Genomic DNA, 15877 nt, shown 5'->3' with positions numbered 1-15877 from the left:
GGGTAGGAACAAGGATTAGCCAACAAATAATATATTTTGTCCATTAAACTTAATCCACTCTGGAGACTAGACTAAATATCACCATCAAATATCCTCCTCTCTTGCTTTTTGATGCTTGAACCATCAATATAAATCCAAATAAGAATTCAAAATTGGTTTAGTCTGATAAGCCTAAAATTTTTCACTTACCACCAAATTAAGAACCTATAAAATAGACGAGTTATTCTAGTAAAAATTAATTATACGACTCTAAATTTTCATATTGTATGATCAAGTTGAACACGAATTGTAGTTTTTGGTGTGAGAAAAACCAATTATAAAGAAAGGATTTTTTTTTTTTTTTTTGGCAATAATAACTTGTTTTTGCCAGTTTGTGAAATTTGTTTTAAGAGCAAGTAGAAATGCTTGTACAGTAGACCACGTCAATAGTCCAATCTACATGCCATTCCCTCTTCACTCTTCAGTGTACAACGAAGGCCAAAAAAACAACTAATGGAACCCCAACCAGATAACAGCCCCAAAATAGTCACAGGCTCCTGTATGCTACCAGCCACTTCCTCTAGCAACCCCTGATGCAAAGCAAAAAATAACTTTGTAGGGTTAACGGCATTGCATCAAGAAAGATTCACAACTTCTACATTGTTTTGATATGCTGGTCTGTTTTGAAGAAAGATACTGGATCATTAGGCCACAACTATTATAACCCAAAAACAGAAGATTATTCAAGAGTATACTTGTTTGATACCTTTATTTATTTATTATTATTATTATTTTACAATTAGTTAACTTCTAAACTGTAAAGAAAATATTCTAAACTGAATAATGAACGAATGTTTAGCTGATGGTATACCATGAATTAAATAAGTTATGACTTCAAAAGTTCTGCTCCAAATAATTGCCCATTTACATGAGAGAAATGTGAGAGTTACCTGAAAGTACTGCAAGTAAGCCATCCATGATTATTGAGAGACAAATAAAAGGGACCATATTCGCAACAGATCCACAGCTTCCTTCTCATTGCTGAAGGCATGGCCCAAAACATAGTGGCAAATGACAAGAATCATGACTACGATAACCATCTCTGCAATTACAAGAACCCTTATGATCTTGACAGTCATTTTAGCTGCTTGTGGGTTCCCACCTCCCAACTCTTTTGAAGCCTGAGTGGTAAAGAGTGTTTGATGCATTCTTTTTCAAAACAATTGTATACCATGCATAAACAAGTTCAGGAGAGTACTGCAAGTAAGCCATCCATGATTATTGAGAGACAAATAAAAGGGACCATATTCGCAACAGATCCACAGCTTCCTTCTCATTGCTGAAGGCATGGCCCAAAACATAGTGGCAAATGACAAGAATCATGACTACGATAACCATCTCTGCAATTACAAGAACCCTTATGATCTTGACAGTCATTTTAGCTGCTTGTGGGTTCCCACCTCCCAACTCATTTGAAGCCTGAGTGGTAAAGAGTGTTTGATGCATTCTTTTTTAAAACAATTGTATACCATGCATAAACAAGTTCAGGAGTAAGGAAACACGTTTAAGTAATTGCCAAGCTGCATACAGTGAGAAATTTGAAGCCTACCATAATGATCGGCATGCAACAAAATGTGAAGAGACTTAATACATGTAGCCAAAAAATGAAGACTACGATTTTCTTGACAGAAAGAACAAAAAAGAATTACAAAACCATTCCAGCAGAAGGAACAGAAAAGTGAAAGAACTCCCATATGCAGAAGGAATAGCTCTGCCCCATTGGCTTGTCTGTATAAAGCCCTTAATGCACCAGCCATCCCACACACTGCTTTGCAGCCACAAAAATTCACTTATCATGATGCCTGAATTATATCTTAGTCTGACAAATCAGATTCTCAAACCAGAAAACATCTATCGTAAAATTAAAATTATGATGTGATGATGATATACATCAATGGCGTGTAAAAAAAAAAACATCAGTGACAAAGACTTATGCTTTCGGATTGCTAAATTTGTATTAGTAAATTAACAGATTTTTTATGTTGTTGATTTTAGGCTAGTTAATAAAGTTCACTTAGGCTTGTGAACAAGAATGAGCTCAAACCAACATAAAACATAGACTAAACAGACTAGCTGAGGTTCAGTCAAGGACAAAGGTAGTCTAGTTTCAACATGACCAAAGTTTCGATAGCCCAATACTGGATTGAGCTGAGCAATTTTGCAGCTTTACTATGGATACATATATTTCATTAGCGATTGGTAAATCTAAAGGTGTGCCTTCTAGGCTATGCTGATGAAAGCAGGGCATTGGCACAAATTCAGAAGCAATTGGAATGTAAAGAAAGCTGAAGCCACCATTTGACAGCACAAATGGTTGGTCTGAACAATCAAGTCCAATAAGTGGCAAGCCATAATCAAGATGTGGTTGGTCTAATTGTAAAGAACCTAAAGGTGGAGTAACTTTGGTGAGAGTCCCTTCCACTCTCTCTCTTCATTTAAAAAGAAAAGAAAAATCTTTTATGAATAAGAAATTTCATTGAAAATAAACTAAAGAAAGTAAAAGGAAATAAAAATAAAAATAAAAATCAGCTAGGGAAAATCATCTGTTTCAAGCTATTACAAGACGTGCATTCCGTTGTTGGCTAGTAAAGAGTGATAGAATAGGCACTCTGGACAGAATGCTGCATTGGGGTTACACAGGTGATCTAAATTATGTATTCTACAAGAAAGTCTGGAATGTAGAGCACACTAGTATTTTGAGCGCCATTAAGTAAGTTGAACATAACTTGCACAATAAGAGGGAAATGATAGGTTAGGGAAGCAACTATAAAGAAAGGAACAACTCCAAAGATTGCCCATTAATCTGTTTTTGCCTAGTAGTTAAATTTGTTCCAAGAGCAAGAAGAAACTTGTTCAATAGATCCTGTCAAGAATCTGATCCAAAGGCCTTTCCCTCTCAAGTGTACAACGAATGCCAAAAATATACATACTAGACTGCAAACTAGGCTCCTAAATGTTGCCAGACACGCCCTATAACAACCCTTGATGCATAGTAGAAAAAAACACAGTTTCATGGAAGTGAACTTGTTTGAAACTTGCGATTTTTGAACTGCAAGGAAAATATTCAAGGCTGAATACTAAAATTGTTAAAAACTTATAGCCTTAAAGTTCTGCTTCAAAATTCACAAATCACTGTCTCATAGTCATTAACTCAAATCCATATAGAACAGAGAAATGTGACAAAGTTACCTGGTTTGTATGCAATCCAATAGCACAACTCACTTGAAATTCATCCAACAAGAAATATTATTAGTAAAACCATACTCATTATCTGTCTAGACCTAGATCCCCTGTATAAGTAGATCTTCAACTCTATTTCCATTTTAAAATAAGATGCACAGATGTGCCAATTGAACAAGTTTCCAAATCATTGTAACTGAACCAAATACAACTTCATTAAAACATGGTTAGGCTGATTGAAATGCATGTGCACATCTACTTGCCAAAGCCTCAATTGAAATTCATCCTATGAAAAAAAAAAACAAAACAAAAATGAGCACCATCTTCTGCAGTCATTTCAATCATCATTATCATCACCGCCATCATCATCATCATCATCATCAGCATATATGTGAAAACTTGAGTAAGTATGATACTACAATAATAATTCACTCATTATTGATGAGTGTAGTTGGAGTTGCTTCTTACCTGTTTAAGAAGGCATGACAACACTGATTATAAAGAATATACATGGCAGGGAAGGAAATACTATACAGTCTCTAATTTTCACATTTCAAATCAGAAAAAGTTGTATTTTATTTGCCAGCATAAAATGAATATGCAAAATAGCATAATAGTCTGATAGTTACAAATAGGATGCCAAATTAGGATTGAACGATCTAAATTAGCAAAATCCTTAGAGAAATGTAGCGGGTTAAGCTTGAGAATGTATTTCCCATCTAGATCATATTCTTAATTACTTGCCCAATGTTTTACTAATTATTATGCTTCTTGTAAGTGATGATGATGTAGAAATCTACGGTTAATTTCCAGGAACTCAAAAACTATAGGGTGATTGGGATTGCTTGCATGTGGTGAGCCAAAAGAAGAAAAAGAAAAATGACAAGACTTACTTATGAGTGACAAACCCAGATGTATAGGTAGAAAGAAAATAAGATAAAGTTGGATTGAATATTAATGGGAAGGATGTTTGAGATGGTCATTACCAAAGCTCTCAATCAAACATTGTGTATTTTTTTGGTTGAACTCTTCAACGTCTTGCTCGTATACCAAATTGACCCCACATTCACGTACATGAATTCATAGGTCTCAATTATAACCTTAATCTTACTGCTTTCTCCATTCCCAACAGTAGCAAACCAATCATCACGAGACAAATAAAATAGCCATATACTTTCCTCACAAAGCATCTATGTAGTGAAAAGTTCAGAGGGATATCACCAAGGGCTATCACATGAACTATAACACCAAATCCCGCTGATGCTGATGCTAATGCACATATAGCGAATCCCATCCATTTACGGCTACACAAAAAGGTAGCTCCATGCTTATTGAATTCCCCACACTTTGATGAGTTAACCATGAAGGAATCCCGTGAACAATTATCTGAAATTCAGTTATAGGTACATCCTCTTTTCTTTTGGTACAAGTTTCATAATTGGTTTTACAACTAAGGAGCCCCTGTACCAAAAACACAACTATTGTTGTAGCCTGTAGGTAACTGTTATTTAACAATGAGAGAGAGAGAGAGAGAGAGAGAGGAGAGATTACTTGTAGGTAACGGTACAATATTGTAAATGCCAGTTCACTGTTGCTCTCATCATACAGACATGACTGGGAGAGAGGTTTTGACGAGCTACTCAGTTTGACCAATGCTGGAGATGGTTTTAGGGAAAAACAAAATCGAGCATTTATATATCTTACAGTTGATGGGAACTTTTTCAACCATTTTAGTTTTGAGCATCCACAAAGAATGAGTTTTTAAAAAGACTTCAAATCATCCATGTTGCTTGGAAGAAATTTGAGATTTTAAGGGATTGCATTTCAGCAGACATGCTGGGAAGATCAGTAAGAGATTCGCAGCCTTGCAGATATAAGTACCTAAGCCTGCTGAGTTGTCCAATAGATGGGTGGATCTCAACCAAACTGTCACACCAAGAAAGTTTTAGTCCCTCAAGTCTTGGCACACCTGAAAAGTCAGGTGTCCTAATAAGGTTTTTGGAACAACTAAGATCAATGAACTTTAGCTTGACCGAATGCTGTTACCAAAAGAGAAAAAAAAAAGAGCTTTCATTAAAGATAGAAATTAATTTAACAAATAAGATCAAATACACTTTGAGCTATACTGAAAGAAAAGAGAAAAAATAAATAATAGAAAGGCAGTTAAAAGAACAAAATTTACCATTACTTCTTCCCAAAGATATTCAAATTTGCTACACTGCAAGTCAAGTTGAACAAGCTTCTTTGGTTGGAAACTGGATGGCGAACATTTAAAGAACAGAAGCTCCACGGAAGATATCTTAGGTCATTAGGAACATGATTGAGAGTATTTGGGATGTGCTGCCCATCAATAATCAGCAATCTAAGTTTAGACATCCTTGAAAAAACTTCAGGAAATTCTTCAAAGTTGAAATCCTCTTTCCTGTATGTAGTTGTGGCCTGAATCTCTTCTGCTGCATATGATTTCAAAAGCAAAAGCTCAGTGATTTACACAAGCAAATGATAAGAGTACTAGAAGTCTAGAACTACTCAAGTTAAACACTGTTAAAGCCACAAAGAAGATAAAAATATCTACTCCTTGAGTTTTTCGCATAAAGTCCTCTTAATGATGGTCCATCTAAAAATAATTTGACTTTTTTATTCCTCCTCTCGTATTACAATTTAATTATTGGAAATCGCCCAAAAATTGCATTTTTATATTGAAAATTTTCATATCATCAATACGATTAACATATTTCACCAAACACTTAAGTTCATTTAAAAAAAAAAACACTTTCCAAACACAACTTCTAAAATTTTCAAAAAAGTAATCCAAACGGATATTTAGAGTCCCATTAGCAACTAATAGATCGTAGTACAACATCACATGTTAATAGTAAAATCTACTACATATTAGGTCCTATTAGTAACCAATAGATTGTAGTACAACTTATTTAAAGTTTTTTTGTTCTTATTAATCTATTTAAAACTCGTACATTAAAACTAGAAAGGTACACTTCTACCTTTTGGAAATTCAAGACTATGAGGGGAATAAATAGGAGATTACAACATTACTTTTACAGTGATGGAAAAAGAAAATAAAGCCTACAGACTTATATTAAAAAATGTTAAGATAGCCTTTTGTTCTAGATAGTAACCAAGAAATGAAAGATTGGTTGATTATGTCAAGAAAGATGAATTCAATTTTATGAACAATTACGAAGAGATATTATTTTTTCAAATATAATAAATCGTCATTGACAATATCTTAGCATGGTAAATGAATGTTTTATTCTTTATTTTGCTACCTATATACTTAGGTAACCACTTACCTATTGGAATATATTTTATAAAAGGAACTAATTTATTGAACACAGTTATGTCACTATACCTACTAAATCTTATTTGCTGAAATAAAATTATAGCTGTTATTGTTCTTACCATATCTTTCTCCAATACAAGAAGCAAGTCCTCAAAAAGCCATAACCTAGTCTGCTTTCCAAGCTTTCCACCTGATTCTAGAAATAACTTTTTTCACCCATTTCTTTTAGTAGATCATGCATCCCCAAAATTTCGTTGTCATCCATGGTTAGGAAAGTTTTTTCCACAAGAACACTAATACCAATTATTGCATCAAAACCACAATTCTCTAACATCTGTATTACTATATGTTTCTTCTTCTCTCTAAAGAAACATGCAATATCTAAAAATACTTTCTTCCACATTTCTTATAGTCCATCGTAACTTATTTGAAGTATATAAAATATTTCTCCTTTCGTTTGAAACTGTCCAATGCACTTTGCCATTCATCTATTGTTCTTCCAACCAAAAAGGAACCCAAAGTAACAAGAGCTAATGGAAGGCCACTAGCATATTCTACAACTTTCCAGGAGAGCTGCATATAATCTTCTTTGGGTTGCTCCATTTCGAAAGCTTTCAAACAAAAAAGTTTTGAAGCATCATCATTATTCGATATGTTAGGCTTATATCTTTTAAGTATTCCATGTTGGACCAACACATGTTCATCTCTAGTTGTTATGATGATCCAACTCCCCAATCCAAACTCTCTAGCCAATTTTTCTAATTGGTCCAATTGGTTAACATCATCTATAATAAGTAGAACTTTTTTATGACAGCATTTTCTTAATCATTTCAACTCCTTCATAAACATTCCTTATATCTATTTTTATGTCCTCCAAAATGTTTGCAAGAAGCTGCTATTGTAATTTAGGAAGCCCGTGTTTTTTTAAAATTTTCCTAACATTAGCAATAAAGCTAGAATTTTCAAAATGACTATAAAACTTTATCATAAATAACTCTAGCGAGAGTTGTCTTTCCCAATCCTCCCATACCATAAATCCCAATCATGTAAACATTATTCTCAAAACCTAAATATGAAGGGATCAATTTTGCCACAGTAGATTGTATTCCTATAAAGTTTTTGGTAATGCTTGAGGATTTTGAACTCAATTTATCCATCATCTCTTTCACAACGTGTTGGATAAATTCTGACTGCTGCCTGCGAAGAAGATAGGAAATATTTATGTGAAGATCGTAACCAATTATAAAATCATCATTTTTCAAAATGTTTAGGATAAATTCTGACTCATGCTAGAGAACAAGATATAAAATAATTATATGATGGTCTAAACACGATTAAAAAACCACAGGGGAGGAAGAAAAATATTAGGCAAGAATACTTCTTGCTCAAACACATGTGAATTCATTAGCTCAAGCAACATGGATAGAAGTAGTACTACTCATATAAGAATTGTATATTACGTTAGTTATATATTTCAGAGCTATATTTTTCATTCTACTTAGTTGAAATAGATCCATCAAATTTTTAGGTTGCTTGAGTACAAATAATAAACATTAAGTTTTAGTGCCAGCAAATATGGAAGTTTTTACCTCTCCAGTCAAGGCCCAAATTATGATTTTTTTTTTCCCCCTTAAGAGAAGGTGTTCTTTGAATTTCTATTTAGGCACTAATATCATTATAAACTATTAGAAGCTCTACTTCTTTAAAATTATGTAAACAATTTCTTTGTGAATAAAATTGTTAAAACGCACTTTAAGGATTTTATTTAACCCATAACAATGATTGGGCCAAAACTAAATCCTATAAAAAGGACTTACATGCCCAATGTAAAAACTTAATCCAATCTATACTTTGACAAAAGATAATTTTTGGTTGTTAAAGCATCACATTGACTTCTAAAAAGTGTTATAAACAAGGAAGTCAATATTGTACTCATACTGGCGGTATATATCATACCGGCTGTAAAATTAGTATCGATATGTACAGAATAAAATACTGGCTTATACTAGTAGTACCAGGAAATTTTTGGGCTGGTATTGATATTTCGGCTAGCATAATAAAAAATATTATAAAAATATTAATATTATAAAAAAAATATATTATTTAAGCTAATACATTGAGTTAATGTACTTAGGCCAATAGTAGGATTTATAAAACATGTGAATTTTAAATTATATGTTGATAAACAGAAATATAAACAAATGCATACATACATACATAAATAAATACAAACATATATATAAGAATGTCAGTATATAAATAGTGGTAATCTTGAAATGGTATACCAGTACGGAAATATTTCGTTTCCTTGACCAAACTAAAATGACCTATGGTGCCAAATTAACTCCCTTAGTCATAAGCTAGAAATTTTTTGAATGTTTGTCCATAAGATTAAAGCATTACGTGACTCAATAATTGATTCTTCATCATAAAATTAATTTTTATAGTCATCATAACATATAGTCCGTCAAGAGGTCAAAACTTGGCGCAATGGCAAGTAACTTCCACCAAAATTAAAATTTTGTGAAATAAATTGTAAAATAGCAAAACCACAAAGCATAAATTATAATTTACCCCAAAAAAAATAATAATGAAGATAAAAGAAAATCTTAATAGATTTATAATTCATAGAAAGTTATGTCCTTAAATCAAGTAGTTCCATTTTTAATTATTGCAACAATGTTTCCTATGTCATAAAAGAGAGGTCACAAGCTATTTCTAATAATACGAAAAAAAATCTTAACTAATATATGTTGTAATATTTCAATCCGTGCATATTATGTTGTATTCTAATAACTGTATATATACACACACACACATCATGATTTTTGAGAAAACATTAGCTATTTAACAATCAAAAGAAATATATTTGTTATGGAAATTTACTGATCTTGTAAATGCCAACCAGATAGATTGGTCACTTCTCTCAAAGCAGATCTCCACATTTTCACCTTCTTTAAGTTCTCTTTAAAACATTTTTCATGTTCATCAAAGGCTTGTCCAAAAGTTCCCATACGTTTCCGTACATGACATGGATTCACATCATAAAAAATGGGAAAAATCGTTGATTTTATCTCTTCCTTGCATCTAACAACATGGACAAGTTCATCTAAGCACCATGTCAAAGAAGCGTAGTTTCTTCAGAAAATAACAATAACAAACCTCGATTCTTCTATTGCTTTCAAGAGCTCTGGTGAAATAGGAATTTCTCTCTCAAGTTCTTCATCATCCCTAAAGGTCAAAATGCCCTATTGTTGCAAAGTAACATATAGATGGTTAGTAAAACCTCTATAGGTGTCCATGCCTCTTAAACTAAGAAACACCTCATATTTCCATTGAGGCTCCCTGGCAGCTCATGGCTCATGGAAACAGTTGAAATATACTAGAAATATTAAACTATTTTTAATAACTTTTAAATTGAAGAGAAAAAAAAATTCATGTTGAAGATGTAGTGTTTATTTGTTTGTTTGTTTGTTTTGTTTTTTTAAGGTGATGATAGCAAATCTTGATTTTTCTTTTTTCTTTGGGAATATTACACTTGAGCCCCTAAACTATGACCATTTTTACACCTACCTTTCTAAACTATGAGAATGTACATTTTACCCCCCTAAACTTACCCATTTTTACACTTAGCCCATAAACTATGAGAATGCACACTTTATCCACATAAATTATGACATCTTTTAGGATTACCCCCTAGACCCTAAACTATGAGAAAGAAAACTTACTTCCTTGAACTATGAACCCTGGGATGGGGTGCAAAGTGTTGCACGGGTAATAGTTTAGGGGCAAGTGTTGCAGGGAATATCATGAAATTCCGTGATCTATGAGATGCAAAATAGATAATAAAAAAATATGCGGCAAATTTGCCAACATCCACGGAATTGCAGGGATTTCACCATTCGCAAGGAAAAATACAAGATGCGGCAGTACATTTTTCTATCTCAAAACAACACACCACAACCCTAATCACCAAACCACAGTTTCTATCCCTACGCACAAGATTCACCAATGGGCTAAAAACGGGCCAAAGATTTGACTAAGCTTCAGCTCCATGGACTAAGCCTCAGAAAAAATCCCATTAAAGACCGTAGCACTTTTTATATTGGGTTGGATCATAATTCAGATAAAACACAACTAGCTCCACAAAGCCTAACAAGTGTTATTCGAGTAATAGTTTAAAAATAAGTGTAAAAAGGGTATAGTTTAGGGGTAAAGTGTAATCTCCCCTTCTCTTTTATGAGCTCTAGAGAAAAATAGATTCCGCTCTCTCAAGTTCTTCATTATTCCTAAAAACTAAAAAGCCAAACGCCCATCCATCGCCAAACAACAAATACAAGTTCTAAAAATAAATAAAAAAAATTCTAAAACTCCCCTGAGATGTTGAGGAAGAAGATGATGTCAATGAGGTTCCTTGAGTGCTCATGGAAACCGTTGGAAATACAGTAGTAAAAATCTTGAATTATAATATAGATAGCAAAAAAAAAAAAGAAAAAAAAAAAGGAAAGTAAAATAAGGAAGAAGAAAACAATTTGATATGGATTTTTCCATTTCAAGGAAAAAATTAAAGGAAAGAAATAAAAGGGATGAATAATATGTGTGAAAAATGACAACTTACAGTGGCAGTAGTAGTGATTGGAATGCTCGAAACCCAGTTGAAATTTTCTTTCTGGGCTACTCTCAACTCTCAAGCGCCTTTATCCGTTACTTTTTTAGTATTTAGCGTGGCACAACACAAGTCATTGATTCCCCCACTTGCTAGTACTTTTATTATTATTATTATTATTAGTATTTCTTAAATCGATAGTGGAGGACAGAGTAGTTTTGTGGTAACCAGCTATAAAGCTCTGATTAAATTAATAATTTTTTTTTTTTTCATTTGAAGGAATCTTTTCTTTTTTGTGCTATTTTGAGGAATACAAATTTTATGCATCATATTTTGTGTTATATTTTATATTCCACAAATCACAATTTGTCATGTGATTTTTTTTTTTTCATTTTAAACTTTGGCTATTTTATAAGAAAAATTAAACAAATACATAATAAGTTGTGATTGGTAAAAAATAAAGTGTAACACAAAAAATAGTTCAGATGATTTGTATTCAATAGTCTTCTTGATTAGACTCTTTTGGATATACACCACTGTAAGTTTCTTTAAAAACAACTTTCTCCCTCTCCCCGTGTGTGTATTAAAACTTAGTATTAATAAAAAAAAAAAGAGTCTTCTTGATTAGCATGTTATCCATTAGGCCCAATACTACGAATGTCGTGAATAAAACTAGCATTGTGGCCCATAATAGCTTGATGCAGCCAAAGATGCTTAGGTAGCTTTTTGTGTTGGCTAAAATTAAGCTCAATCAAAGTTGCTAGGTTAGTTAGTATCTCCAAGTTAAGCAGGATTGGTTTACAAGTTGAGTCTCTGTTGCTGGTGCAATTGCTAGGGTTTAAAATGTGCTTAATGATGTAATGAATTGTTAGTGAGTCAATCGTCTAAACGCGTAGTTGCTAGGGTACTTGAAGAATGCGTGGTGCAGATCAAAGACCATCCAAAGGCTAAGTTAGTAACTTAATGATTCCTAATAACTCCAAAAGTATAAGAATTAGGAAATTACACATAGGCTTGATACTTATATAGTGGTATAAGGTTGACCAATTTCCCGTGAATTTAGGCTTTTCCCTTATAGAGAGCATAGTGGAGTTAGTTACCTAAGTTCTTTGGGTCCGACTTCCTATACTTGGAGGATACAAATATATAAAAAGGATCATTAGGCGTGGTGTGCAAGTTCTTTTCATATAAAGATAATGAAGTGGAGGATACACAAATGGCTTGGAGGACTAAGTGTGAAGGATTGTCCATCAGGACACATTCATCTGTCTCTATGGTGTTTAGGATGAATAAGTGTGGGATGGATTGCATAGCAGGGTACTAGACATGGGTACTTGACAATCCTCTTATACGTGACGATCCCTAGGAGACAGGGCGACCCTCATGTGTTAGACTTACTTTGCTTTGGTGAAAATGTTCCCTATCAGTGCTAATTCTAGATAAGTTGTATCAAATTAGTGTTGCCTGGTTAGTTGGAATTTGTGTTTCATTATAGTTTTGTACAAAATTGTGATGTAATAATTGCTAATGTTTGCTTATTGCCCTGTATTTGGGCAAGCAACCCAGGTTCTTTAAGTTGTTTTGTGTAAATTATTTATTAATAGTATATTTGTTAGTAAGAACCTTTTTTTTTTGTTGTTGTTGTTGTTGTTGTTGTTGTTGTTGTTGTTGTAATTTGTATGCTTTTCTTAATATTTGCACATAGTTTTTACTTTTTTTGAAATGTATAAAAAGTTATTAAATGATTTTTTTTCTTCAAAGAAAGATTTATTGAAACAACATAAAAGCTACACAACACAGTCCCCTTTCAAAACATTGAAGACAGAATGGGGGCAAATAGCAAAAGAAACAGCGCTTGCAAAATTACAAGAGAGCGCCCATTTGGCAAGAGCATGAGGGGTAACATTAGCCCCTCTTCTGATCCAAAGAAAACAAAAAGAGGAAGAAATTGATAAAGAACATATGTCTTGCATAAACCTTTCAATAGGCCATGCTGATGTCTCCATTGGATGAGATAAATGGAGGATGCATTCCTTCTAGAGTCGCTCTTTAATACAACTCTACTCCAATTCTTTTTGCTAGCAACTTGCATTCCCAATCTTATAGCTGAAGCTTCAGCCACCAATGAAAAGCAACCATTAAATAAATTTAGCCATTACTTTTTTTTTTTTTACTCAAAAAAAGAAAAGGAATTCATTGACATATTTTTATGAATGCAACAAGAACAATATTATCTTTTCTTATGACTTTTAAATTTATAATCGAATAATTGAATTGGTCAATACAAGTTAAATCTAATTAGAGAACCTAATATACAATGCCTAACTATTTGTACCTAGGTTTTACTTTTATCCATTAAATAATATTCTAATTGTACAAAATCAAGGGGGCTTGGGACTTAGAAGTGTGAAACTTAAAAGATAAATTGGCACTCGAACAAATTAGAGCTGTGAAACTAGGCAAAAGCATATTCAAGAACCTGGTGCACTTATCACAAATTGATCAAGAAGCATAGCCGGGATGCAAAATCATAGTAAAAGAAGCAAAAATGTTGCAACCTATTATTATTTAAAGTAATGAAAGAAGTTTTATAAAGCCTGACAACACATGGATGCTGAATTTTATTCCAGAGTTGTAACATACAATACCAAACCCTCCATCTATAAGAAAATTGCTAATTTCAGCTCAATTTTTTTGCACTCAAAACATAATAGTTACACACAAATAATAATTTGGTGCTTTATGAGTATAGTGATATGGTGTTTATTTTTCTCACATTTATATTTATAATAGATTCCACTAATTAAATTCATAGTTTAATTCCCCATAAATGTGATAGGAAGGCCATGCATAGAAGTACTAACGATTACTCGTCAAACAATTAAATTAAATAAAAGGTTAAGCAAAATATAATTGTCTAACACATTGTGACCACTCTTATTTTTTTTAATTACTCTGACATCTGACCACTCAACCATACCATCATCAAGTGCATTAGAAGCCCATTACAGAACATCATAAAATAATAATAAAGCAATGAACCAAGCAAAAAAAATAAATAATAATAATAATAATAATAAAGCAAAAGAGCATCATAAAATATATATAAGATCAAGTAATGAAGTTATAAACACAAGTGTGAACCATTCAAGAGCATTTTTAAAAGAATTTTTTTTCTTTATTTTGTTTCATTGTACAAAGTTTCATCCATTGTGAAGAATATATTTCTAAGCTATTGACTACACGAACAAATAGATGTGACTTTGTAATTGTAGGGACTGCGGACAAATGAAGATACAACATACAAGTGTGGTATGCACCTTTGAAAAATGGGATACTAACTTTTGTCCAAGGGCAATTGCAATGATAGGTTGACTTTGACAAAATCAATCAAAATGGAGTACTCCTCAATGACCTTTATATCCACACCATTCTTTATTAATTGTGGAAAGAACTGCCAACCACTAGTCACTGCTACGAACCCGACCGTCAATGGCCTTGAAATTGCCCGGTGCAACTGCCACTTGTCGGTCACCGCCTTCTTCACAACAACCTCAATAACCGTGCATATGTCATGTAAGACAAAGAACCATGTTACCTCCCACGTGGGATGCACACGTGTGAAGTAAAAATATATTACTTCATGAGATAGGCCTGACACTAAAAATGCTGAAATAATGGCTGGTAGACTAGCCCAACGTGGCCCAATTAAATGAGCAAAAAAACGACAGACAGGAATGTAAACGGTAGGTCGTAAAATATTAGTAACAATAAGGTTCCACCTATAGCCCCAGAAGTCTTGTTGTGAGGTGGCAAGTTAGGGCTCATTGAATTGTGGCTCGATCTCAAACCCAAAAATGGCTTGAACTGGGGCAGTAGCCAAGGCTAGGACAATTTCTACAGCAAGGTAGATGTGGAAACAGTAGAGAGTTCAAATAACATATGGATGTAAATTTGGTCTATTGTCATAGGCACGTATTATCATGGCAAGAAACAAGGCTTTCATAACCAACAAGATAGATCTAGGCACTTTTGTAGGATTTTGGGATTTAGGGGTGTTTTTGTGAGATGGGTTTTTATTGTTTTTGGTGTTGAGAGGTGGGTCTTGTTTGAGTTTAATGGGAAGGCAAGCTATGGATATGAAATGAAGAAGTTTTTGTGGGGGTGGTGATAAAGGGCCTTGGTCAAAGGCAAAGAGAAGGAGCTTGAAGTTGCCAAGCCAACCGAGGAAGAATGCAGTGGGGCCACCAAGATTGATAGAGTTGATGTTACAAGGGAGCATGGTGAAGAGGTAAAGGATAGGGAGGAGGAAGAGGAGCCTTATCATTCCTCTTGGGATCCTTGCAACTATGTAGTAACAATAACAAAGAGATGCGACGACTGTGAACCATACCTTTATGAGGTTCTTGATTTCAGAATCCATTTCTTTTTTGCCTCTCTTTCTAGCAGCGACCGAGTAGCGATGACCATGATCTATACCTTGATGAAGTTCTTGATTTGAGGTGGCGGCTGCAGGTCTTTGGCTCTGGATCTACTTAATTTAAAAATGACATTTAATATGGGATCACTTTAGGGCTACAGCATTAGAAATTTAGTAGTTTTAGCATGACGGACCAGTCAGGTAATGACTCAGATTGCAGTCCTACAATTAATTTAAGCCTCAGTTTAACTTATTTTCTAAATAAAAAAATATACAGTGCTTGGGTTTGCTTTAGTGGGTACCCAGAATTTTTAAATATGTAGACCATACA

At 33.5% G+C, this 15877-nt stretch overlaps 2 pseudogenes; both read right to left on the bottom strand.

Annotated features, from left to right (window-relative positions):
* Nucleotides 1–227: 227 nt before the first annotated feature.
* Nucleotides 228–13218, bottom strand: LOC142639373 (disease resistance protein Roq1-like; annotated as a pseudogene).
* LOC142639220 (long-chain-alcohol O-fatty-acyltransferase-like) lies at nucleotides 13127–15690 on the bottom strand (annotated as a pseudogene).
* Between the last annotated feature and the right edge of the window lie 187 nt (nucleotides 15691–15877).

This window comes from Castanea sativa, chromosome 6 (genome assembly GCF_040712315.1).
Source record: "Castanea sativa cultivar Marrone di Chiusa Pesio chromosome 6, ASM4071231v1".
Lineage (NCBI taxonomy): Eukaryota > Viridiplantae > Streptophyta > Magnoliopsida > Fagales > Fagaceae > Castanea > Castanea sativa.
The sequence above is the reverse complement of the archived record's forward strand: the minus strand, read 5'-3'. Positions and strand labels throughout refer to the sequence as shown.